Raw genomic sequence first — 27,874 nt, 5'->3', positions numbered from 1 at the left:
TCAGAGGAACAGCTAAAAGGGGGTCATCTAGGGTATCTGGTGCAGCTTCAGACACATTCTACAGCTAGCCCTTAGATTAGGATCCTGGTAGAGGGAAATAAAATCCTACACTTAGAAAACTCCTTACCATTTTATTTCCTTTTCACACAACAAATCTAATTGTATAATATCGTTATAATGTAAAGAACCATGTCTAGAATATGTTGGTTTCTCAATTTTTATTGAATCCAAACATTATTGCAATAGTAAACAAGGATTTTCTTTTTCAACCTGTCCAATAATTTGAACCTACTCCAATGGCCTAAAAGACACCCAAGGGATGAGTCTTTCTGAATGCTTACTGCTGTCCCCATGTCTAGTAAAGCTTACTACAAGGGGTTTTAGTTAGCCTAAGTTTAGCAAATGCGTACTTACTTTTCCCTTTTCATTTCCCACTTTCTATAGATGCCAAGGTGTTACAAAAGTAGATTATGAAGACCTAGCCAATACCAGTCAGGACATATGCATGGGCAAAGACTTCATGACTAAAACATTGTAGGGAAAAGAAAGAGAGATCAGATTGTTACTGTGTCTGTGTAGAAAGGGAAGACACAAGAAATTCCATTTTGACCTGTACCTTAAACAATTGCTTTGCTGAAATGTTAATTTGTAACTTTGCCCCAGCCCCTTTGACCAACTTTGAGCTCACAAAAACATGTGTTGTATAGAATCAAGGTTTAAGGGATCTAGGGCTGTGCAGGATGTGCCTTGATAACAAAATGTTTACAAACAGTATGCTTGGTAAAAGTCATCGCCATTCTCTAGTCTCAATAAACCAGGGGCACCATGCACTGCGAAAAGCCACAGGGACCTCTGCCCTGGAAAGCAGGGTATTGTCGAAGGTTTCTCCCCATGTGATAGTCTGAAATATGGCCTCGCGGGATGAGAAAGACCTGACCGTCCCCAAGCCCGACACCCGTAAAGGGTCTGTGCTGAGGTGGATTCGTAAAAGTGGAAAGCCTCTTGCAGTTGAGAAAGAGGAAGGCCACTGTCTCCTGCCTGCCCCTGAGAACTGAATGTCTTGGTATAAAACCCAATTGCACGTTTGTTCAATTCTGAGATAGGAGAAAAACCACCCTGTGATGGGAGGCGAGACATGTTGGCAGCAATGCTGCCTTGTTATTCTTCACTGAGATGTTTGGGTGGAGAGAAACATAAATCTGGCCTACGTGCACATCCAGGCATATACCTCCCCTTGAACTTAAATATGACATAGATTCTTTTGCTCACATGTTTTTTTTGCTGACCTTCTCCTTATTATCACCCTGGTCTCCTACCGCATTCCTTTTGCTGAGATAATGAAAATAATAATCAATAAAAACTGAGGGAACTCAGAGACCGGTGCCGGTGCAGGTCCTCCATATGCTGAGTGCCGGTCCCCTGGGCCCACTGTTGTTTCTTTATACTTTGTCTCTGTGTCTTATTTCTTTTCTCAGTCTCTCATCCCACCTGGTGAGATATACCCACAGGTGTGGAGGGGCAGGCCACCCCTTCATCGGGCACCCAACGTGGGGCCTTTCTCTAGGGTGAAAGTACGCTAAGAACGTGAACATTGAGGACAGCTGACGAGATTCCCAAGTAAGTCCACGGTCAGCCTTGCGGTAAGCTTGTGCACTCGGAGGAATCCAGGGTAAAAATGGGGCAAACTGAAAGTAAATATGCCTCTTATCTCAGCTTCATTAAAATTCTCTTAAGAAGAGGGGGAGCTAAAGCTTCTACAGAAAATCTAATTACGCTATTTCAAACAATAGAACAATTCTGCCCATGGTTTCCAGAACAGGGAACTTTAGATTTAAAAGATAGGGGAAAAATTGGCAAATAATTAAAACAAGCAAGTAGGGGAGGTAAAATCATCCCACTTACAGTATGGAATGATTGGGCCATTATTAAAGCAACTTTAGAGCTGTTTGAAATAGAAGAAGATAGTGTTTCAATTTCTGATGCCCCTGAAAGCTCTGTAATAGATTGTGAAGAAAAAGCAGGAACAGAGTTCAAGAAAGGAAAGGAAAGTTCACATTGTAAAAATTTAGCAGAGTCTGTAATGGCTCGGTCAACGCAAAATGTTGACTATAATCAATTACAGGAGGTAATATATCCTGAATCATCAAAATTGGGGGAAGGAGATCCAGAATTATTTGGGCCATCAGAGTTTAAACGACAATGGCCATCAACTCCTCCTCCGGCGGTTCAGATGCCTGTGACATTACAACCTCAAATGCAGGTTAGACGGTTCAGATGCCTGTGACATTTGAACCTCGAATGCAGGTTAGACAAGGGCAAACCACAAGAGAATATCAAGTAGAAAAGGATAGAGTCTCTATCCCGGCAATGCCAATCCAGACACCGTATCCACAATATCAGCCAGTAGAAAATAAAACCCAACCACCAGTAGTTTGTCAATACCAGCTGCCAGCCGAATTTCAGTACCGGCCGCCTCCAGAGTTTCAGTGTATCCTGTGCCAAATAGCAGGGCCCTGTATCAGCAACTCCTTGCGATGGCATTTGATCCTACAGCACCACCTAGTGGACAAGATAGTGCACTGCATGAAACCATTGATACAGCCAGAGAACAGGGAGATCTTGAGTTGAGGCATGGCAGTACCTGGAAATTTGACAACCGATACTGGCCGGGAAAGGGAGTCAAGCAGGAGCGTCTGTCCGAACTGAGGCTAGATATGAATCTTCCACCATGAAAATGTTAAAAGATTGGAAGGAAGGAGTTAAACAATATGGACCCAACTCTCCTTATATGAGAACATTATTAGATTCCATTGCTCATGGAAATAGACTTATTCCTTATGATTGGGAAATTTTGGCTAAGTCTTCCCTTTCACCCTCTCAGTTTCTACTGTTTAAAACGTGGTGGATTGATGGAGTACAAGAACAGGTACGAAAAAATCAGCCTACTTATCCTGCTGTTAATATAGATGCAGACCAATTGCTAGGAATAGGTCCAAATTGGAGCACTATTAACCAACAATTAGTAATGCAGAATGAGGCTATTGAACTACTAAGGGCTATTTGCCTCAGGGCCTTGGAAAAAATTCAGGACCCAGGAACCTCCTGCCCTTCTTTTAGTTCAATCAGACAAGGCTCTGAAAAGCCATACCCAGACTTTGTGGCAAGGTTGCAAGATGCCGCTCAAAAATCTATTGCAGGTGATAACGCCGAAAAAGTTGTTGTAGAAATAATGGCTTATCAAAATGCAAATCCAGAATGTCAATCGGCCTTAAAGCCGTTAAGAGAAAAGGTTCCAGCAGGAGTTGATGTAATTACAGAATATGTGAAGGCTTGTGATCGGATTTAAAGAGCTATGCATAAGGCAGTGCTATTGGCTCAAGGAATTATGGGGGTTGCTTCAGGAGGACAAGTTAGAACATTTCGGGGGGAATGTTATTGTGGTCAAATCAGTCATCTAAAAAAGAATTGCCCAGTCTTAAATAAACAGAGTAAAAATAAAGAGCCAGTCTCCCTATACAGTACAGTCTCCCTATACAGCCCCACGAGTCAAAAAATCATGACTAAAATGGGATATCTCCCAGGCAAAGAACTAGGGAAGAATAGAGAAGGCATTAAAGTCCCAATTGAGGATAAAGGAAACCCAGAAACAAAAGGAATAGGGTGTCCTTTTTAGAAGTGGCCACTGTAGAACCTCCAAAACCCATTCCATTAACTTGGAAAACAGAAAAGCCTGTATGGGTAAATCAGTGGCCACTACTAAAACAAAAGCTGGAGGCTTTACACTTATTGGCAAAGGAACAGTTAGAAAAGGGACATATTGAGCCTTCATTTTCGCCTTGGAATTCTCCTGTGTTTCTAATTCATAAAAAATAAGGCAGATGGCGCATGCGAACTGACTTAAGAGCCGTTAATGCAGTAATTTAACCCATGGGGCCTCTCCAACCCGGGCTGCCCTCTCCGGCCGTGATCCCCAAAGATGGGCCTGTAATTATAATTGATCTAAAGGATTACTTTTTTACCATTCCTCTGGCAAAACAGGTTTTTGAAAAATTTGCTTTTACTACACCAGCCATAAATAATAAAGAACCAGCCACCAGGTTTCACTGGACAGTGTTGCCTCAGGGAATGCTTAATAGTACAACTATTTGTCAGACTTTTGTAGCTCAGGTTCTTCAACCAGTTAGAGACAAGTTTTCAGACTGTTATATCATTCATTATGTTGATGATATTTTGTCTGCTGCCGAAACAAGAGACAAATTAATTGACTGTTACACATTTCTGCAGACAGAGGTTGCAAATGCAGGACTGATAATAGCATCTGATAAGATTCAGACCTCCACTCATTTTCATTATTTGGGAATGCAGGTAGAGGAAAGAAAAATTAAACCACAAAAAATAGAAATAGAAAAAGACACATTAAGAACATTAAATGACTTTCAAAAATTACTAGGAGATATTAATTGGATTCAGCCAACTCTAGGCATCCCTACTTATGCCATGACAAATTTGTTTTCTATCTTAACAGGGGATTCAGACTTGAATAGTAAAAGAACATTAGCTCCAGAGGCAACTAAAGAAATTGAATTAATTGAAGAAAAAATTCGGTCAGCACAAGTAAATAGAATAGATCATTTAGCCCCACTCCAACTTTGACTTTTGCTACTGCACATTCTCCAACAGGCATTATTGTTCAAAATACAGATCATGTGGAGTGGTCATTTCTTCCTTACCATACAATTAAGACTTTTAAATTGTGTTTAAATCAAATGGCTACATTAACTGGTCAGGCAAGACTACGAATAGTAAAATTGTGTGGAAGTGACCCAGATAAAATCATTGTTCCTTTAAACAAGGAACAGGTTAGACAAGCCTTTATCAATTCTGCAGCATGGCAGATTGGTCTTGCTGATTTTGTGGGAATTATTGATAATCATTACCAAAAAACAAAAATCTTCCAGTTTTTAAAATTGACTACTTGGAGTTTACCTAAAATTACCAGACAAAAACCTTTAGAAAATGCTCTGACAGTGTTTACTGATGGTTCCAGCAATGGAAAAGTGGCTTAAAAAGAACGAGTCATTGAAACTCGATATCACTCAGCTCAAAGAGCAGAGTTGGTTGCTGTCATTTCAGTGTTACGAGATTTTAATCAGCCTATTAACATTGTTTCAGATTCTGCATATGTAGTACAGGCTACAAAGGACGTTGAGACAGCCCTAATCAAATATAGTATGGATGATCAGTTAAATCAGCTGTTCAATTTGTTACAACAAACTGTAAGAAAAAGAAATTTCCCATTTTATATTACTCATATTCGAACACATACTATTTTACCAGGGCCTTTAACTAAGGCAAATGAACAAGCTGACTTGCTAGTATCATCTGCCTTCATAGAAGCACAAGAACTTCATGCCCTGACTCATGTAAATACAACAGGACTACAAAATAAATTTGACATCACATGGAAACAGCCAAAAAATATTGTACAGCATTGTACTCAGTGTCAAGTCTTACACCTGCCACTCAGGAGGCAGGAGTTAATCCCAGAGGTTTATGTCCTAATGCATTATGGCAAATGGATGTCACACATGTACCTTCATTTGGAAAATTGTCATTTGTCCTTGTGACAGTTGATACTTATTCACATTTCATATGGGCAACCAGCCAGACAGAAATAAGTACTTCCCATGTTAAAAGACATTTATTATCTTGTTTTGCTGTCAGGGGAGTTCCAGAAAAAATTAAAACAGATAATGGGCCAGGATACTCTAGTAAAGCATTTCAAAAATTCTTAAATCAGTGGAAAATTACACATACAACAGGAATCCCTTATAATTCCCAAGGACAGGCCATAATTCAAAGAACTAATAGAACACTCAAAGCTCAATTGGTTAAACAGAAAAAGGAAAAAGAGAGCAAGGAGTATAACATACCCCGGTTGCAACTTAATCTAGCACTCCATACTTTAAGTATTTTAAACATTTATAGAAATCAGACCACTACTTCTGCAGAACATTTTACTGGTAAAAAGAACAGCCCACATGAGGGAAAACTGATGTGGTGGAAAGACATCAAAAATAAGACATGGGAAATAGGGAAGGTGATAACGTGGGGGAGAGGCTTTGCTTGTGTTTCACCAGGAGAAAATCAGCTTCCAGTTCACGTACCTACAACTTACAGAAGAAGTTGCCATCCACCAAGGAAGCAGAGACGCCGACCTGGGCCCAACTGAAAAAGCTGACACAGTTAGCTAAAAAAAGCCTGAGGAACACAAGGGTAACACAAACTCCAGAGAATATGCTGCTTGCAGCTTTAATTATTGTATCAACAGTGCTAAGTCTCCCTATGTCTGCAGGAGCAGCTGCAGCTAATTATACTTACTGGGCCTATGTGCCTTTCCCAGCCTTAATTCGGGCAGTCACTTGGATACATAATCCTACTGAAGTATATGTTAATAACAGTACACGGGTACCAGGCCTCACAGATGACCGTGGCCCTGCCCAACCTGAAGAAAAAGGAATGATGATAAACATTTCCATTGTGTATCATTATCCTCCTATTTGCCTGGAGAAAGCACCAAGATGCTTAATGCCTACAACCCAAAATTGGTTGGTAGAAGTACTTACTGTCAGTGCCACCAGTAAATTTACTTATCACATAGTAAGTAGAATGTCACTCAAGTCACAAATGAATAATTTACAGGACTCTTCTTTTCAAAGATCATTAAAATTTAGGCCTAAGGGAAAACCTTGCCCCAAGGAAATTCCCAAAGAATCAAAAGACCCAGAAGTCTTAGTCTGGATAGAATGTGTGGCTGACACTGCGGTGGTATTACAAAACAATAAATGTGGAACTATTATAGACTGGGCCCCTCGAGGCCAATTACATTATGATTGTATGGACCAGACCCACTCATGTTCACAGGCTCCATCTGTCTGGCCCACTAATCCGGCCTATGATAGTGATTTGACTGAAAGGCTAGACCAGGTTTATAGAAGGTTAGAATCACCCTATCCATGGAAATGGGGTGAAAAGGGAATTTCATCACCCCGACCGAAGTTAGTCCTGTTACTAGTCCCGAACACCCAGAATTATGGAAGCTCACTGTGGCCTCGCACCGCATTAGAATTCAGTCTGGAAATCAAGTTATGGGAACAAGAAATCATAAGCCATATTATACTATTAACCTAAATTCCAATCTGACAGTTCCTTTAACAAAGTTGTGTAAAACCCCCTTATATGCTGGTTGTAGGAAACACAGTTATTAAACCAGATTCCCAAACTATAACCTGTGAAAACTGTAGATTGTTTAGTTGCATTGATTCAACTTTGGATTAGCAGCACCATATTCTGCTAGTGAGGGCAAGAGAGGGTGTGTGGATCCCTGTGTCCATGGACCAACCGTGGGAACCTTCCCCATCTGTCCATATTTTAACAGAAGTATTAAAAGGAGTTCTAACTAGATCCAAAAGATTCATTTTTACTTTAATTGCAATGATTATGGGTCTTTTTGCAGTCACAGCTACTGCTGCAGCTGCTGGAATTGCTTTACACTCCTCTGTTCAAACTACAAAATATGTGAATAATTGGCAAAATAATTCCTCAAAATTGTGGAATTCTCAGTCTCGTATAGATCAAAAATTGGCAAACAAAATTAATGATCTTAGACAAACTGTCATTTAGATGGGACGTAGGCTCATGAGCTTCAAATATCTTTTACAGTTAGAGTGTGACTGGAATACGTCAGATTTTTGTATTACACCTCGAGCCTATCATAAATCTAAACATCACTGGGACATGGTTAGATGCCACCTACAAGGAAGAGAAGATAATCTTACTTTAGATATTTCAAAATTAAAAGAACAAATTTTTGAGGCATCAAAAGCGCAGTTAATTCTGGTGCCAGAAACTGAGGCAATGTTAAATCTGTTGATAGCCTCACAGATCTTAACCCTGTCACTTAGGAAAACCATTGGAAGTTCCACTATTACAAATTGTGTATTAATCCTTGTATGTCTGTTCTCTCTGTTGTTAGTCTACAGGCGTATCCAGCAGCTTCGGAGAGACAGCGACAAGCAAGAATGAGCCATGATGACAACAGCGTTTTTGTCAAAAACAAAATGGGGATATGTAGGGAAAAGAAAGAGAGATCAGACTGTTACTGTGTCTGTGTAGAAAGGGAAGACACAAGAAATTCCATTTTGACCTGTACTTAAACAATTGCTTTGCTGAAATGTGGTTAATTTGTAACTTTGCCCCAGCCCCTTTGACCAACTTTGAGCTCACAAGAACATGTGTTGTATAGAATCAAGGTTTAAGGGATCTAGGGCTGTGCAGGATGTGCCTTGATAACAAAATGTTTACAAACAGTATGCTTGGTAAAAGTCATCGCCATGCTCTAGTCTCAATAAACCAGGGGCACAATGCACTGTGAAAAGCCACAGGGACCTCTGCCCTGGAAAGCAGGGTGTTGTCAAAGGTTTCTCCCCATGTGATAGTCTGAAATATGGCCTCGCGGGATGAGAAAGACCTGACCGTCCCCCAGCCTGACACCCGTGAAGGGTCTGTGCTGAGGTGGATTAGTAAAAGAGGAAAGCCTCTTGCAGTTGAGAAAGAGGAAGGCCACTGTCTCCTGCCTGCCCCTGAGAACAGAATGTCTTGGTATAAAACCCGATTGCACATTTGTTCAATTCTGAGATAGGAGAAAAACCACCCTGTGACGGGAGGCGAGACATGTTGGCAGCAATGCTGCCTTGTTATTCTTTACTGAGATGTTTGGGTGGAGAAAAACATAAATCTGGCCTACGTGCACATCCAGGCATATACCTCCCCTTGAACTTAAATATGACATAGATTCTTTTGCTCACGTGTTTTTTTTGCTGACCTTCTCCTTATTATCACCCCAGTCTCCTACCACATTCCTTTTGCTGAGATAATGAAAATAATAATCAATAAAAACTGAGGGAACTCAGAGACCGGTGCCGGTGCAGGTCCTCCGTATGCTGAGTGCCGGTCCCCTGGGCCCACTGTTGCTTCTCTATACTTTGTCTCTGTGTCTTATTTCTTTTCTCAGTCTCTCATCCCTCCTAGTGAGATATACCCACAGGTGTGGAGGGGCAGGCCACCCCTTCAAACATCAAAAGCAATGGCAACAAAAGCCAAAATAGACAATTGGGATCTAATTAAACTAAAGAGCTTCCGCACAGCAAAAGAAACTATCATCGGAGTGAACAGGCAACCTACATAATGGGAGAAAATCTTTGCATTCTACCCATCTGACAAAGGACTAATATCCAGAATCAACAAAGAACTTAAACAAATTTACAAGAAAAAAAACAACCCCATCAAAAAGTGGGCAAAGGATATGAACAGACACTTCGCAAAAGAAGACATTTATGCAGCCAACAGACACATAAAAAATGCTCATCATCACTGGCCATCAGAGAAATGCAAATCAAAACCACAATGAGATACCATCTCACACCAATTAGAATGGTGATCATTAAAAAGTCAGGAAACAACAGATGCTGGAGAGGATGTGGAGAAATAGAAAGGCTTTTACACTGTCAGTGGGAGTGTAAATTAGTTCAACCATTGTGGAAGACAGTGTGGCAATTCCTCAGGGATCTAGAACTGGAAATACCATTTGACCCAGCAATCCCATTACTGGGTATATATCCAAAGGATTATAAATCATGCTGTTACAAAGACACATGCACACGTATGTTTATTGCGGCACTATTCACAATAGGAAAGACTTAGAACCAACCCAAATGTCCATCAATGACAGACTGGATTAAGAAAATGTGGCACATATACACCATGGAATACTACGCAGCCATAGAAAACGATCAGTTCATGTCCTTTGCAGGGACATGGATGAAGGTGGAAATTATCATTCTAAGCAAACTATCACAAAAACAGAAAACCAAACACCACATGTTCTCACTCATAGGTGGGAGTTGAACAATGAGAACACATGGACACAGGGTGGGGAACATCACACACACACACACCGGGGCCTGTCAGGGTTGGGGGGCTGGGAGAGAGATAGCATTAGGAGAAACACCTCATGTAAATGACAAGTTGATGGGTGCAGCAAACCAACATGGCACATGTATACCTATGTAACAAACCTGCATGTTGTGCACGTGTACCCTAGAACTTAAAGTATAATTTTTAAAAAGTGGATTACGAGCTTCAAATGGGCAGTTGGATTTTGAACCTAAATGCCACAGAGAGCAACGGTTGGTAGAGAGGTGGGCTAAACAAATGGAAGGGAGGGACTGTGGAAGGGAGAAATGGAAGAGGTAAACAGTGTTGCCCAAGGGGAGACCTCAGAGGCCCTGACCTGCTGGATAACCTATCCAGTAGCAGAGACACTGAAAAAAATATTCATGTGGCCAATTGTCTACCACTGTAGCTGGCTCTCCATTATGCCAGGGGCCTGGGAAGTCCCAATTCCTTTGAACAAGAGTGGTTTGAGCAAGCTAGTTGGAAGGCAGCACAAAGGAAGGGTTAGCAACTTGCTATTAGGAAAATACTTCTAACTTGTAGGGCAGAAAAGGGCAAGACCAATACTCCCCTAGGGAGAGGGCTATAATTCATATATCCCTCAGAATCCTAGAGGGAATGTCAGCACAAATACCCCAGATCATCTGGGGGGTGGCCAAAATACCAATGCTGAAAACTCAGAAGGCCCAAGTTTCAGCCAACAAGGGTCCCTCCACCAAATGCTGAAAACCCTGGGGCACCCAGAGGGTGGCCAACAGTCAATCCAAGACCAAATTGGGGTCAACAAACAACATGACTCTAGCATCCCAGAGTAAAAACAGTGGGGATCTCTCACAACCAAGTACCCTGCCTTAATTGCCCCCAAACAATTAACAGAAAGGTAAAACCAGACATAAAACTGCACACATTTTAGGACTGAAAATAAAACAACTAATGGAACATTACAATGGAGTCCGAAGAGAAAGCACTCAGGGAAGAGGTGACAAGGACGTGCTTTAGCCAAAGGCTTTTACTTTATTTCCTAGTTCTCCTGATACTATGGCGATGGGGGCATAAGGGACACTCACGAGTCCACCAGAGCAGATGTGGTGCTGACTGATTTTCCCCATGGGACCCAGGTGAAGACCTCCCCAGGACACCTCAGCTTGGGGGGACTTAACTGCCACAATGGGCGGGTCCTGCACGGGGGGGCCTGTAACCCACTGGTCTGCCAGTCAGAGAGGTGGGTGTCACGTAAGGTGGTGACACTATGGCTGCCCTGACAGTGGGCTCAGCTGCCGCAGTGGGAGGGGCCTGCACTGTGTCAGTAACCCACCAGGCGGCAAATTTTCTGAACTTTTATGCTGTGCTTCCCTTACAAAATTGAACGCCTTTAACACCGCGCAAGTCACATCCTGAATGATTTACTACTTAGAAATTTCTTCTGCCAGATACCCTAAATCATCTCTCTCAAGTTCAAAGTTCCACATATCTCTAGGGCAGGGGCAAAATACTGGCAGTCTCTTTGCTAAAACATAACAAGAGTCACCTTTGCTCCAGTTCCCAACAAGTTCCTCATCTCCATCTGAGACCACCTCAGCCTGGATTTCATTGTCCATATCATTATCCACATTTTGGTTAAAGCCATTCAACAAGTCTCTAGGAAGTTCCAAACTTTCTGATATTTTCTTCTCTTCTTCTGAGCCCTCCAAACTGTTAGAACCTCTGCCTGTTACCGAGTTCAAAAGTCGCTTCCACATTTTTGGCTGTTTTTTCAGCAGCACCCCACTCTACTGCTACCAAATTATATTATTAGTCTATTTTCACGCTGCTGATAAAGACACACCCGAGGATGGGCAATTTACAAAAAAAAAAAAGGAAGTTAAATGGACTTACAGTTTCACCTTGCTGGGGAGGCCTCACAATCATGGCAGAAGGCAAGGAGGAGCAAGTCACATCCTAGGTGGATGGCATCAGGCAAAGACGGAGCTGTGCAGAGAAGTTTCTCCTTATAACATCATGAGATCTCAGGAGACTTATTCGCTATCACAAGAGCAGCACGGGAAAGACTTGCCTCTATTATTCAGTTACCTCCCACCTGGTCCCTCCCACAACACCAACCGTGCCTGGCTAAGTTTTTATTTTTAGTTTCATAGAGATGGGGTCTCACTATGTTTCAGGATGATTTCAAACTCCTGGGTAAAGAGACCCTCCCACCTCAGCCTCCAAAAGTGCTGGGATTACAGGATTGAGCCACCAAAGCTGGCCCGCTTTTCTTGATATATCAAAATTATTCCATATAATCACATAACTTTTCTTTTTCTTTTTTCTTTTTTTTCTTTTTTGAGACGGAGTCTCACTGTCTCCCAGGCTGGAGTGCAGTGGCGCGATCTCGGCTCACTGCAAGCTCTGTCTCCCGGGTTCACGCCATTCTCCTGCCTCAGCCGCCTGAGTAGCTGGGACTACAGGCGCCCGCCTCCACGCCCGGCTAATTTTTTGTATTTTTAGTGGAGACGGGGTTTCACCATGTTAGCCAGGATGGTCTCGATCTCCTGACCTTGTGATCCACCCGCCTCGGCCTCCCAAAGTGCTGAGATTACAGGCGTGAGCCACCGCACCCGGCCAATAACTTTTCATGTGGTTACTAAGAGCCATGGATTTCCCTGTCCAAGGTACCAACCACTTTTTCGGTTGCATTTCTCTATAATACAGAGTACACTCATAGCCCTGGACACTCTCCACCTGTCTGATGAAATTCAAGTAACCTTTTCATTAGGTTTAACTTCCAAGAAATCTAAATGGGCTTCTTTTTTTTTTTTTTTTTTTTGAGACGGAGTCTCGCTCTGTCACCCAGGCTGGAGTGCAGTGGTGTGATCTCGGCTCACTGCAAGCTCCACCTCCCGGGTTCATGCCATTCTCCTGCCTCAGCCTCCCAAGTATCTGGGACCACAGGCGCCCGCCACCACGCCCGGCTAATTTTTTGTATTTTTAGTAGAGACGGGGTTTCACCGTGGTCTCGATCTCCTGACCTCATGATCCGCCCGCCTCGGCCTCCCAAAGTGCTGGGATTACAGGCGTGAGCCACCGCGCCCGGCCACAATGGGCTTCTTATAAACAAAAGCAATCACACTACAGGAAATTTTTCTTTACCTTTCTCATAACTAGCTTAAAAGACAAAAATAAAAATTGTACATGTTATCAAGGCAATTCCTTCCTTGTCTTAATTGGGTTTCAGATTAGTTAGGAAAAGAGTTATAAAAGGGTTAATGTTTTTACATCTATGTAACTTTCTGTATTGCTATTATTTAACAGTGACCCCTGATTCTGTTTGATTGAGTGTTTTGAGTCTTCTGACATCTTTGGCAGGTTTCTTCAAGATTAAAAACCTATATTAAGTCATTTTGGCCTAAAACTAACTGGGATTTTGAAGGTTGACCCCTGGAAACCCTCAAAAATATTGCCTCTTATCTTATAGAGATTAAATGGTTACACTTATTTGGTAAAATATATGGGAGACATTATCAAGTGCGAAGTGATGGAAGATCTTTCAGTTACACTGATAGGTATGTTATTGACATAAATGTTCCAAAAATCATATATATTCATGAAAATCTGTTATCAGCCATACTTTTGTTAAATATCTTCTAAAGTTATATTCATATAAATATGTTATAAATGTAAGTATTCTAAGATTGTATACAACTTATAAAGATCTCAGAGACCTGAGGCGAAGCCGTAAGACATGATTCTGGTTGTTATAAAATGCTCCGTATAACAAATATAACCAAATTTTCTTGTCAATTGGGAACTTTTGTCAGATTTTAACCATGGTTAGGATCAGCACAGTAGCTCATACTTGTAATCCCAGGACTTTGGGAGGTTGAGGTGGGAGGATCTCTTGAGCCCAGGAGTTCCAGGCCAGCCTGGGCAACATAGTGTGACCATGTCTCTACAACAGAAAACAAAGTTAGCTGAACGTAGTGGCATGTGCCTGTAGTACCAGGTACTCAGGAGGCTGAGATGGGACGATGGCTTGAGACCAGGAGGTCAAGACTGCACTGAGCCATGACTGTGCCACTGCCCTCCAGTCTGGGTGGAATAGTGAGACTGTCTCAAAAAGATTAAAAAACAAAATTTATAACAGTATTAGTATTCCCTCAAAAGCTACTCTTACAGGAGTGGCACAAAGGATATCAGGAAAAAAAGCCCCTCTTAAATGCTATTCCCATTGTCTTCCCACAAAAAATTGCCTGGTCCATTACCCAGTCATGAAAACAAACAAAAAGGATAAACCAGTTCCTTATTACAGAGCTGGACTACAATCTTATGTATAAAACCATTCTAGTCGTAAAATACATAATGAAACAACTGAAATGACTTACAACCTTTTAAATGAATAAACTCTTAACAGAGCTTGGTGACCAGATTAAAAAACATAAGATTGGATAGAAAGTCATTGATATGACCCAATTGGTCACTACAAGTAAGCACTGTGAAAGACATTTAGAACCATACAAAATGCTAAAAGAAAGAATAAACAGGCTAAAAAACTAATATCTTTACAAGTACGACAGCCACAGGAACAGACCTCCTTATATATAACTCAAAAGTGAGCTATCCTAAACAAAGGAAACCTGGGTAAGATCTATACCTCGAAACAGCTGCGTTCATTGTAAACAATGAGGTCCCTGGAAGACATGTCACCCACTCTTGGAGTAGTCCTCTAATAGGCTGGCTCCTTTGGGCCACATGGTTTTCCCATCAAAGAAAGTCCCTGAGGGTATGACAACAATCCACCCTGCACGGTTGGAGGACCTGAGGAATTCTCCAGTGAGGAACTTCCTGTAATACCTTTTTCTTGAAATTAAAAAAAATATTGTGGGTACATAGTAGGTATATATATTTATGGGGTACATGAGATGTTATGATACTGCTACGCAATGTAAAATAAGCACATCATGGAGAATGGGGTAATGCATCCCCTCAACCATTTATCCTGTGAGTTACAAACAATCCAATTACACTCTTCTAGTTATTTTTAAATGTACAATTAACTTATTATTGACTATAGTCACCCTATTGTGCTATGAAATATTAGGTCTTATTCATTCTATTTTCTGTACCCATTAATCATTCCCACCTTCCCCCTGCTAGCACCCCTGTCCACCACTACCCTTCCCAACCTCTAGTAACCATCCTTCTACTCTCTATGTCCATGAGTTCAATTGTTTTCTTTCCTATTTTTTTTTTTTTTGAGACAGAGTCTCACCCTGTCGCCTAGGCTGGAGTACAATGGCGTGAACTTGGCTCACTGCAACATGTGCCTCCTGGGTTCAAACAATTCTCCTGCCTCAGCCTCCCGAGTAGCTGGGATTATAGGTGCCCGCCACCATGCCCAGCTAATTTTTGTATTTTTAGTAGAGATGTGGTTTCACCATGTTGGCCAGGCTGGTCTCGAACTCTTGACCTCGTAATCTGCCCCTCCCCCCCTTAGCCTCCCAAAGTGCTGGGATTACAAGTGTGAACCACCACCCCCAGCCCAGTTGTTTTCATTTTTAGATCCCACAAATACCTGAGAACATGTGATGTTTGTCTTTCTGCGCCTGGCTTAATTCACTTAATATAATGATCTTCAGTTCCGTCCATATTGTTGCAAGTGACTGGATCTCTTTGTTTTTTATGGATGAATAGTACTCCACTGTGTATACATAACACATTTTCTTTATCAGTTCATCTGTTGATGGACACAGGTTGCTTCTGAATCTTAGCTATTAACTAATACTAAGATGATGAAGATTCTTGTACACTATTTGTGGTCACTGGAGTCAGTGTATTCACTTTAATAACAAGTCTAATAAATCAAAATATCCCTCTGAGTGAAAAAATATTTCTGTGACGGGTGTTTCAAATCATATCCAGGGAATCCCCATGTCTCAACCTGTCCAAATCATGCTTGGACCATTTTAGAAAAACATGCTTTCCTACTATGTGAAAGTGCCCCAGGAAATTTGATGGAATGACATTTACTTTCTGAGTTGAGAGAACACATAACATTCTGTTTCAAGGGAGAAATCATCTTGGAATTTCCTGATTCTCCAGAACACAAAGCTCTCTATTCTCTACAGGCAGGAATTGATAACACAGACACTCAGATGTAGGAAATCCCTGATCTTTCTAAAGTACTCAAATCTTGTGGGTGTTCTCCTCAAATGACATAAGAAAAATTAAAAGTATTAAACCTATAAAATATCAAATAGACTACTCTAAGCCATTGCCTAAATTTTCCCAATATCCACTAAAGTTGGAGGCAGTTCAGGGACTTTCACCAATTATAGAGGAATTAATTAAAGGAGGACTTATAATCCCTTGTCTACTCCCTACAACATTCCAAACCTACCAGTCAAAAATCTAATGGACAGGTTGGAGATTTGTTCAAGGTTTATGTGCAGTAAACAGAATTGCAATCCCAAGATTTCCTGGGGCCCTAAATCCAGAAACCAAACAGAGGAAAATTTAACAGAGCCAGGTCTTTATGGAGGTCATTGTCACCACATCTGAATAACTTGGGTGCAGAATCGGGGGACATAACTGACTTTCCTTGACTGGATGTACACAATTTACCTGAGGAGAAATGTTTTGTTAAAGAGGCTAGGCTTGATTAGATTTGGCCTAACAGGAGACAAGTTATTCAGGTGGGTCCCTTGGATTATGCGGTTGATGAAATTATAGGACTGATTAGCATATATAATTGATGAGGTTATCAGCTGCATAAAAAGAGGGCTCACCACTCAAACGCTGCTTTCCTGGGAGAGTGGAAGAAGCTCTGAGCACCAGAGTGTGGTGACAGCGACCTCCATAAAGACCTGGCTTCATTGGATTTTCCTCTGTTGGGCTTCTGGTGAGTACTGGAGAAATTTTCGCCAGGGCAGATGCATCCCATTTATTTTGGTCAATAAATTTTAACGTGAAAATTATTGTTTAATTGGACTACAGGTATTTGATGGCAAGCTCTCTGAGAGAAGTTTAGGTTACCGTGGACATGTAATTTCTCTCGAATTCTAGTTTATATGTAATAGTCAGAGGAAAACTTACCTAATCTCAGCACAAAGGAGTTGATTTCTCTGGGCTGGGCATGTTGGTTCATGCCTGTAATCCCGCCACTTTAGAAGGCTGAGTCGGGAGGATCACTTGAGGTCAGAAGTTGGATACCAGCATGGCAAACATACTGAGGACCCATGTCTACAAAAAAAAATTAGAAGGTACCTGGGCATGGTGGTGGCTCATGCCTATAGTCCTAGCTGCTCAGAAGGCTGAGGCAAGAGGGCCACCTTAAGCCCAGGAATTGGAGGTTACACTGAGCTGTGATCACGCCACTGCACTCCAGCCTAGGGGACAGAGAGAGAGAGACCTTGTCTCAAAAAACGAAAAAAAAAAAGAGTTGATTTTCTGCAATTAGATTTGTGGAAGTATACAGTACATAAATAAGTATAATAGGCTGAGATCCAGAGAAAAGTTCTCTGAGGAGTGACATATAAGTTTAAACTGTGGGAAACGGATAATGAAGAAAAAATGTGTGTGGATTGGGGTGGATGTACATGTGGATGAAGGGTGATAGTAAAGAGGGAACAGATAAAGTCATCCTTAATTGTGATTATACAATTGTTAGAGGCCCTGTAAAATATTGGTTCATGGATGCATGGTGTGGTCATTAACAAATATTGGAGACTAGGTGGTGTATTTTTGTATGGTTTTGTGCGGGAGGTAATATCCTCGGACATTTCATTGTCTGCAACTATGCAAGTGTAAATGATCTCAGAAGTAGAATCCAGACAAGAATCTGTCACTGTCAGTTTGCAGATAGCAACGGAAGAAATGGAAGCAATTGAATACATGTGTGAGAGTGCCATGATAGGGTACAAAAAGAAGAGAGAAGAGAGTCTAGGATGGAATTCTGGGTCATTTTAACACTATCATTTGTGCTCTGCAGAGAACTTAGGGGAGTAGTGACTACAGAGTAATTTTAAAACAGTAGTGTGAAAAGGAGATAATAGTTCTGTTCTTTTTTGATCCAAGTAAAAGACTAAGGAACACCCATTAGATATTTTATGGAACAATTATTGGTGTTGTTGGCAAGACATATTAATGAACAGACCATCGGTGGTCTTAGTAAGTCAAAGGATGAGAGGGGATGAGGAAATGTTACCATTTTGACTTTCAGTTTTCAGTTCGACTATGAGGAAAAGCACAGGAAAGCAGATACGAGAGAGAAAATAGGTTTAGATGAGGTTTTTGTTTCAAAAGCTTCATGCTGATAGATTGGGAAGAGTAGCAGAGGGAGCTGGTAAAGGAGATTTACTATATAAGAGGTAACATAAAGCTCCTAAGGGCAGGAGATAAAGTTTGAATTTGAATCAATTAAACATGCCAAGGGAAGAAAATACTTCAGTTTTATAGGCAAGAAGTAGTAATGGATGGGTATGGATTGAAGTATAACTGGACTTCATGGCAGTGAGCTAAGGTAATTGGTGAGAAAATTTAATTCATCTTTGTAGGAGGAGGAAATTCCAACTGTGTAAAGTATGACAAAGGTAAGTATGTGCATGATGCAAAAGTCATGCAGTAGATTTGAAATATTTATGGAGCTACAAGAATAATTTAGATAGCAAGATACAGTGGGATTGCCAGAAATATTTGAGAGTTACTGGGTATTGTGTGTCGTATTAGGCCAGGATCAATCTCCTAGTCATGTTCTCTGTCAGAACTGGCTGCCGAATAGGAAAAAATACGAAGCCGCTAAGATTGGTGTTTAGATCCAGAGTAAGATCAGATAGTACGAGGTAGTAAGAGGTCAAATGGACAGATAATTTTTGATGCTGCTGGTCAATATTGGAGAGCATCATGGTGATTAAGCTAAGCAGTGAAAATGATGAAATTTGAGGGCCAGTGGAAAGAAACTAGGTTCAACTAACTCTAGGGTCCCTGCGGTAGAAAAATGTGGACATTGGAAATGATTCTGTGAACATCCCCAAAGGAGAGAAGGTTATGATTATGCGGCGTGGCCTCTGATTTTTTTAAATCTGGAATCAACAGTAAAACCTAGGTATGGTATGTACTTCTCAAGGTGACCATATTTAGAAATGTGAGTGTGTGAGTAGTGTTACAATTAGACTAGACTTAAAATCTTACCAGACATGTGGCCCAGGTCTATAGCCCGAGCTGCTAGGCAGACTGAGATGGGAGGGTTGTCTGACCCCAGGAGTTGGAGGCTGCAGTAAGATATCACTGCACCCCTGCACTCCGGCCTGAGCAACTGAGGGAGATCCCACATAAAAAAACAAACAAAGGGCGGGCACAGAGGCTCATGCCTGTAATCCTAGCACTTTGGGAGACCGAGGCAGGTGAATCATGAGATCAGGAGATCGAGACCATCCTGGCTAACTCAGTGAAACCCCGTCTCTACTAAAAAATACAAAAAATTAGCCGGGCATGGTGGCGGGCGCCTGTAGTCCCAGCTACTCGGGAGGCTGAGGCAGAAGAATGGCGTGAACCCAGGAGGCAGAGCTTGCAGTGAGTGGGGACCGCGCCACTGCACTCCAGCCTGGGCAACAGAGTGAGACTCTGTCTCAAAAACAAAACAAAAAAAACAAACAAAAAAAAAGCAAAAGATGTACTGGACCCAATTTGGAGCTGTGAAATTTTGTCATGTTACTAAACCCTTCTGAGCCCACATTCAACTCACTTGTTACACTGATAATAACCCCAACAGCAGGGTTATTGGGAGAGTTATTTAGACAAATAGATATGTATGTAACTCTGGAAATCTGTATCTATATCTATATCTTCAAGGAGAGGGTCACGTGTAATTAAAGTGTAAATAATTTACTTTTTATTTTTATCTGAACCTTAGGTGAAAGGAGTGAGTTAAGGCTACGTGAGAACTCTGTCCGAGAGTGCCCTGATCACCCACCTGAACCCAGGAAGATGGGAAACTGCCTGAGAGTCCAAACCTCAGATGACACTATTGTGCACGAGTCGACGGGGCAGGATCTTAGGCCCCTTCTGCCACATCCAGAACAAGCTCCAGTTCCAGTCTATCACCCAGCACCTGGCCAGCCTCCGTTAGCAACACTGCTGACTGAAGAAGAACAAGTCAGAATAGCTCAAAGACTAAGCCTTCTACAGTGTCTGCCTAAAGAAGTGTACGACCCTGGAAGAGAGAAATCAGAAGAGGAGATGCCAGAGTGTGTGATTTGTTTACTGGAATTTGTCTGTGGCGACCCCATTCGGTGTCTGCCATGCAAACACTTCTTTCACTTTGACTGTATAGACACATGGCTGCTGCGATCTTTCACATGTCCCTACTGCCGGGGGCCAGTGGATGCAGTGCTGTCTTCATCCTTGGGACCAACTGGGTGACTTCAAGATAAACATAATTTTTGATGGTTTTGGTTTTTTACCACTAAGCCAAAGAGCCAGGGAATAAAAATTATGATGATGCACAAAAAGTTTTCTAAAATTTTTTAAATAACTACAGATGCTGGGACACAGTGAGTGACATTTTAGAAACTTACAGGGAAAAGTAGGGGGATTTTCTTATGGACAGCTTGATCCAGGGTTTGTAAATACAAGTGCATTTAGATTTTGTTTTTGCTCTAGTACATAAGAATTGTGTGAAGTGTTGCAGCAGCTCTATTTGTTTTAATTGTGTGAAGATTAGGAAACAGATTGTGGTCATTTTTACTAAATGAAATAACTTCTCCCCAGTGCAAACCCTTAACTAAAGTTACTGGCATTTACCTTAAGGTTTTTTTTAAGAGCTGCATTTAAATGTTCAAATAAACTTTCACGTGGCCCTTATCTTTTTTCTCCATCGTTTTACGAGAGGTTTAACTTTTTGAATGTCTCATAAGTACAATCAAAGTTTTAAAAGGGGCGTGTCCCACACAAGAAGCCCAGATGAGTTTGATGTCTGCGTAATCAGGATATGTCTCCAGGAATGTAGTGCTAATTAGGGTTATTTTCTGTGTTCCCGGCTTAAGGAGAGCTTTCCTGTGTCACCTGCCTCTGGTGTTTTTCGTTTTTGTCTCTGTTTCCTGCTATTCAACCATCTTAGGAAATCTGTTCTATCAGCTCAAGAATGGCCCATGGGCCTTTACCTCCTCTGAGAGGTTTTTGTCCTGACAGGGAACTTTGCATTGATCCGTGAAGCAGTTCCACTCAAGGCAGCCTTCTGTGGCTCCCGGGACTGTGCTCCTTTAGGGGAAGACCTCCAGACCTCAGCTTCTTCCTGTATGAGATGAGGGAGGCTGCATTTATACACTCATTAAAAATTCATATTTTAAAGCATTTTCCAGGCAATCCACCCCCAGAAGAGAACAATTTTTCCGAGTCTCCCAAAGCAATTATTCAATAATGCGCTGTGATACCCACCCAGCACAGGCTGGAGACAAGATGGGGTGTGGACTCTCGGGAGGCGGCGGCTTCAGGCGTCCACCCGAGCGGGGCTTAGGGTCCCTGAGGCGGCGCGGCTGAAGAGTTGGTTTAGGTTTAATTAGAAACGACTTGGCAAATCTGAAAAACAATAGTTGGGAAAAGTGTTAAAAAAGACCAAGCCCAGGAGCATGAGACAAAATCTGGCAGTTGCCCCGCGGCCGCCGTGGTCAGTGGGCACCTGAGGAGGGGAGGCCCGGGGTCACTGGGCACCTGAGGAGGGGGAGGCCCGGGGTCACTGGGCACCTGAGGAGGGGGAGGCCCGGGGTCAGTGCGCACCTGAGGAGGGGGAGGCCCGGGGTCAGTGCGCACCTGAGGAGGGGGAGGCCCGGGGTCAGTGCGCACCTGAGGAGGGGGAGGCCCGGGGTCACTGGGCACCTGAGGAGGGGGAGGCCCGGGGTCAGTGCGCACCTGAGGAGGGGAGGCCCGGGGTCAGTGCGCACCTGAGGAGGGGAGGCCCGGGGTCACTGGGCACCTGAGGAGGGGAGGCCCGGGGTCAGTGAGCACCTGAGGAGGGGGAGGCCCGGGGTCAGTGCGCACCTGAGGAGGGGGAGGCCCGGGGTCAGTGCGCACCTGAGGAGGGGAGGCCCGGGGTCAGTGAGCACCTGAGGAGGGGAGGCCCGGGGTCAGTGAGCACCTGAGGAGGGGAGGCCCGGGGTCAGTGCGCACCTGAGGAGGGGAGGCCCGGGGTCAGTGCGCACCCGGGGATGGGGCGGTCTGGGGGTCAGTGCGCACCTGGGAGGGGACGGTCTGGGGGTCCCTGTGCACCTGCGGAGGTGGGGGCGGCAGAGGGTCAGTGTGCACCTGGGAGGGGACGGTCTGGGGGTCAGTGTACATTTGCGGAAGGGGCAGTCCGGGCGTCTATGCCCACCTGCGGAGGGGGTGGCAGGGCGTCAGTGCGCACCTGCAGAGGGTGCGGTCCGGGAGTCAGTGCTCACCTGGGAGGGGGCAGTCGGGGGCCGGTGTGTACCTGGGGAGGGGGCGGTCCGGGGGTCAGTGCGCACCTGGGGACGGGGCGGTCCGGGGGTCAGTGCGCACCTGGGGACGGGGCGGTCCGGGGGTCAGTGCGCACCTGGGGACGGGGCGGTCCGGGGGTCAGTGCGCACCTGGGGACGGGGCGGTCCGGGGGTCAGTGCGCACTTGCGGAGCGGGGGGCCGCCGGGAGTCAGTGAGCAGCTGAGGAGCGGGCGGGGCCGGGTGCCAGTGAGCACCTGCGGAAGAGGCGGCGGGAGTGGGGAGAGGGGACCAGGAGGAGAGTGTGGGGAGACGGGAGAGGGGCTTGGGGGGACCCTGAAGTGAGATGTGGGGGGGCAGGGAGTGGGGTCTGAGGGGACAGGGGAGTGTTAGGAGGATCCTGCAGTGGAATGTGAAGGGACCGAGACGGGGGTGTGGGGGGGACCACAGGTGATATAGGGGCATGAGGGGTTGGGAGGGTTGGGGGCACCCTGGAGTGGGATATAGGGCCACCAGGAAGGGATGTCTGGGGATCAGGGGCGGTGGGGGGATGTGGGGAGATGAGAGAGGGGATTGGGTGGGACCTGGAGTGGGACGTGGGAGGATTGGCAGGTGGTCTTTGGGGACAAGGGTGGCTAGGGGGACCCTGGAGGGGGATGTAGGGGGCACTGTCTGTGGGATGTTGGGAACAACCTGGTTGGGGGCTGGGCAGAGTGGGGCAGATTTCCTGTGCTCTTGTGGAAATGCAGCCTGGATAATCGCTAGACCAGAAGACCACAGCACACAGAAAAGTTTTAGTTGACAGAGCCCATAATGTGAAGCCAAATCCATGTGGACATGCTTAGATATACATGAGATTTTTCTGGAGGGATTCTTCAACTGCTAAGAGTGGGAGTAGAAATAGAAGAGTGGGGAAGGGCACAAAACCTTATTTTTCATTTCATAACCTTTGGAACTCTTAATTTTTTTCTGTGTGCGTGTATTACCATGTAATAAAAATTAATTTAAAAGACATTTAATAAGAGTGTAGAGGCATGAAGGACTATGGGTAAGGCATGAATAAATTATAGTGTGCTTGAAGTCTTCACCACAGGATGAAAGGACAAACAGAGAAATAGGAGTATTGTTTTTCACATCAAAATACCATGACTTGGCTGAAGAAATATGTCTATCTGTATCTGAAATCAACGTTAATGTTATCAAATAATTCAGACTTAGAGTTCTCAGTAAATATATAGAAATTGTTTTATTCAAAGACTAAGGGGGAAAGGGTGAGATATTAATTCTAGCAGTACAATTATAGAACCTCTGGTGTATTCTCATGGGAAAATTAATGTTTTAGATAAAATGGAGAAGACAGTAGTTACGATAAATACTTGAGAAAAGCCTATGAAATTACTGACTTCGGTAGTCCAGCCAAACATTTGCTTCTGGAAAAGCATCCAGAAATACAATGATTTAGGGACATCAAGGTATACTATATAAAGCATTGTTGTATATATTATTTCCTCTTTTCCCTTGGGAGGTAGGATGTGAATTATTATCAGACTCCTAATGAGGAAACACTCTGAGAACTGAGAAGCCTGCCTTGTGCCGGAGTGGGCAAATCAGAGAGACAAAGTTGTTAGGGCTTGAACTCAGGCCGTCTGACTTTGCAGGGCTCTGTTGAAGTGGCCACCTTGCCTGAGGCTATGAGGCTGAAGGAGTGGGCAGAGCAATACACTGTGGTCATTCACAGCTTAAATTATCATCTTACCAAGGAACCACCTTTCCCGATTAGGTGACCAATTCACTATTTATGCTTTCACTATTTCTTAGAAATCCCAAAGCCAATATATACGCTATCCCTTAGTAAATTATAGGGTCAATGAAGTTGATTTTATTGTTTCAGGCCACTCTGATAAAGGTAAATTGAGTAAAGTGTAAACCTGAAACAGCGTGGGTTACGATACTTTTCAAGCATTTTGGTGCCAATTTATGTTTTCCCCCTTGCTACCCTCATATTATCTTTGCTTTTAGGCATTTTTTCCTTCAGATATATAGTTTTTATGCACAAATGTTAGTGAAACAGACTGTGAACTGTGAGGTAAAATTTTTGTCCAGCAAATTTTAGTTTCCACATGAAATGTTTCACTGAATTTGGATAATTTGAAAAGAGGAATATATTATTTTATAAATTGTTAACTGTTTTAAATTTGGTTAGGGGAAGACAGTGTGGTGATTCCTCAAAGACCTAGAACCAGAATTACCATTTGACCCAGCAATCCCATTACTGGGTCTGTACTCAAAGGAATATAAAACATTCTATTATAAAGATACATGCACGTGTGTGTTCATTGCAGCGCTATTCACAACAGCAAAGACATGGAATCAACCCAAATGCCCATCAGTGATAGACTGGATAAAGAAAACGTGGTACATACACACCATGGAATACTATGCAGCCATAAAAGGAATGTGATCATGTCCTTTGCAGGGATATGAATGGAGGTGGAAGCCATTATCCTCAGCAAACTAACACAGAAACAGAAAACCCATCACCGCATGTTCTCACTTATAAGTGTGAACTGAACACTGAGAACACACGGGCACAGGGATGGAAACAGCACACACTGGGACCTGTTGTGGGGGTGGAGCGGGGGGAGGGAGAGCATCAGGAAAAGTAGCTAATGGATGCAGGGCTTAGTACCCAGGTGATGGGTTGATGGGTGCAGCAAACCACCATGACACACGTTTACCTATGTAACAAATCTGCACATCCTGTGCATGTATCCCATAACTTAAAATAAAATTCAGAAATAACCACCCTCCCCCAAGAAAAAAACAAGGAAGGATGAGAAGAGTAAGAGGTTTGTTTCTGTGCCACCGCGTTCCAGAAAGGAGTTGAAACAGTTTACAATGAAGTATTTAATAACGTAAAACCAAATGAAGACAGAAAATAATTATAAAGTAAAAATGGAGTATCAAGACAGGAATATCAAGAGACAGGTAAGTGATGGGCATTGTCGCAGATCTTATTAGATGCTGAGCCCCTATGCAGAACCCATGAATAACTGGACCTAAACTCGATGCAGCTACCTGATAGATGTCATATGCTCAAAAAGATGTGAGCAAGCAGTGGATACCAGTTGAATCTGAGCCTGAATGTATGTTGTATAAAGACGATGTGTAAGGAGTAATGTGTTCCCTTATCCACATAACACCCCACTGAACAAAGAGCGAAAAGAAACAGAGGGAGGGAGGGAAAGTATCTATCCTATATGCTGACTGCAAAGTTACATTGTTTGAATACCAACGTAAGGAGCTTTGGCACCACATTTGCAGACTGCCTTGAGTTCATACATTCTCAACCTTAACAACGATGTAATTTTTGCAACTAGAGACTTTTTTGAGATTAGGGTGGACAACTATATGCAAAACAGCTGTGCCACTTCAAGATCTGCTTTGAGAAAGGCAGTGACAATTGAGAGAGTCTTTGCTGAGATGACTAAAAAACTGAACACAAAGGGTTTTTTCTGTCAACTGAACTGAGCACCATCATTCTGAACTTTCATAATTTTAGGAACACATAGTTGGTTTTCATTAAGCTGAGGATGCCTTTGAGCACCTGGTAAAGACTGCAATCTCACACAGGTCGAAACCATGGCAGATGCTTTAGATGTAGATGTAGTCGTGTAAATTATAATGCTTCCTTGAAGTGAACAGAAATCACACTTACATGGCTTAAAAATATCTCACTGGATTTTGCTCACATTTGAATCAAATATTGTACTGAAGCGCTATTCAAGATCACAGCCCCACGGATAAGCTCGGGGCGTATCAAGAAAAAGATGCACAGCTGTATTGATTTTCAGACATACAGAACTCTAAAGAATGGATGTGATCAAGCAAACAACCTAACATTTTTAAGTGGCTAAACCAAGGCCCAGAGTGGGGAGGGGACTTACCCAGATTCACAGCGAGCAGTGCCAAAGCTGGGCCAGACACACATCCCCCTGGCGCCAGCCAGCTCCCCGACATGGGACAGATCAGAGTAATAATTGAAAATGTACAATTCACTATGTAGGATTTGTGTTCCTGGAGAAGCAAGTCGGTCGGTGGGGGCGGGGCAGGGGGGCAAGTGCAATGTACAGGCGAATGCTGTGATCCCTAAACACCCGAGGAGATGAGGGAAACCACAACTAGTGACGTCAGGGGAGTCAGAGACGGCGCTGTGACAGGGCTTGAGTAAGGACGTGGAGCAGATCAGAGTTCCTGGACAGGACAGTGCATGGGGTGGGCACCTGGGTAAATGGAAAAGGAGAAACCAGAGGCCTGGGGGAATTCATGATGGACTAGGTCACTTAACGCCATATGGGCGAAGGGGATCAAACAATTAATTTAAAAAAAGAAACAGATTGTACGTCTCCTCGAGATTTAGCACCAGAGATATGGAAAGTAATAAGACACAGTTCAAGCCCTCCAGCCTCACCACACAGAGCAGACAACACACCCTGAACTGCTCACTACCTGCAATGAGAGAAATGTCACACTGGGCAACTCAACAGGGCATGTAAGACCAGTGCAAACTGTTAAGAAAATGAGATGAATTCTTCCTGGGAAAGTGTGACAGGTTCTGAAAGGCAGCAACCAAAGATCTGCAGTGGGGGCTCTGAGAGTGGAGTGAGGGGAGGGGCAGTGAGAAGCACCTGCCCCTGCACTGCTGACCAAATCCCACACCGGAGCCTGCAGGCTCCCCAGCTCCAGCTCTAGGCCTGTGTCCACCTGCTACCAAGCCTGTTTCCTCCTGCCCGCCTCTGTCCCCACATTTTCACTCTGAAGTCATGATACCAGTTTGCTGTTTTCAGAAACACCTGCAATTCCAAAGGAAAAAATCCAAAAGAATATCTAATGATGACGTTTCTCATTAAAATACCTTCTTGATGTTATTTGCCCTCTAATGAAAATCATACCTAATCATTTTTGAATTAATTTTTAAAAATTTTGGAATATCAAAAGAATATTACATTTTCTAAATTGGTCAGTTCGGTTAAACACACAACAATAGAGACACACACAAAAGAAGCAATTCCTGAGGCTTATACTCAACAGTTACCCAAAATGGACACTCAGAAATCGTTGCGTTACTTATTTTTACTGCACGCTATGTTCTTTATATAGTAGCATCTGACATTTGAGAAGGCAATGAGTTGCAGTTCTTCGAGAGCACTGAATTCCTACAGATATGTTCATTTTGTTTTCTCACTTACCTTTTTTATGCTTCTTCATCAAAGCCATGACATAACAGGTCCACAGACGTGGAAAACACCTTACTACATAAAGGGGGAAATCAGATTCACACACTACCTCGACTTTAGCCCAAACCCAGGCGGCAGAGTCTCCTCCAGGGTGGGAAAGTAGCTGTGAGCCTCCGTTTCATCACTCCACAAGTGTAATC

At 43.3% G+C, this 27,874-nt stretch overlaps 1 long non-coding RNA gene across 1 annotated transcript; it reads right to left on the bottom strand.

Moving 5' to 3' along the window:
* Positions 1-203: 203 nt before the first annotated feature.
* On the bottom strand, positions 204-27,874 carry LOC134736510 (uncharacterized). Its single transcript, XR_010120575.1, has 8 exons — positions 27,687-27,874; positions 21,424-21,564; positions 21,150-21,280; positions 19,961-20,128; positions 17,086-17,232; positions 15,566-15,691; positions 11,890-11,982; positions 204-2,559 (listed from the first exon to the last, which is right to left on the bottom strand). It is a non-coding gene; the product is annotated as an uncharacterized lncRNA (long non-coding RNA).

This window comes from Symphalangus syndactylus, chromosome 1 (assembly GCF_028878055.3).
Source record: "Symphalangus syndactylus isolate Jambi chromosome 1, NHGRI_mSymSyn1-v2.1_pri, whole genome shotgun sequence".
NCBI lineage: Eukaryota > Metazoa > Chordata > Mammalia > Primates > Hylobatidae > Symphalangus > Symphalangus syndactylus.
Note: the sequence above shows the minus strand (reverse complement) of the source record. Positions and strands in the feature narration are given on the sequence as shown.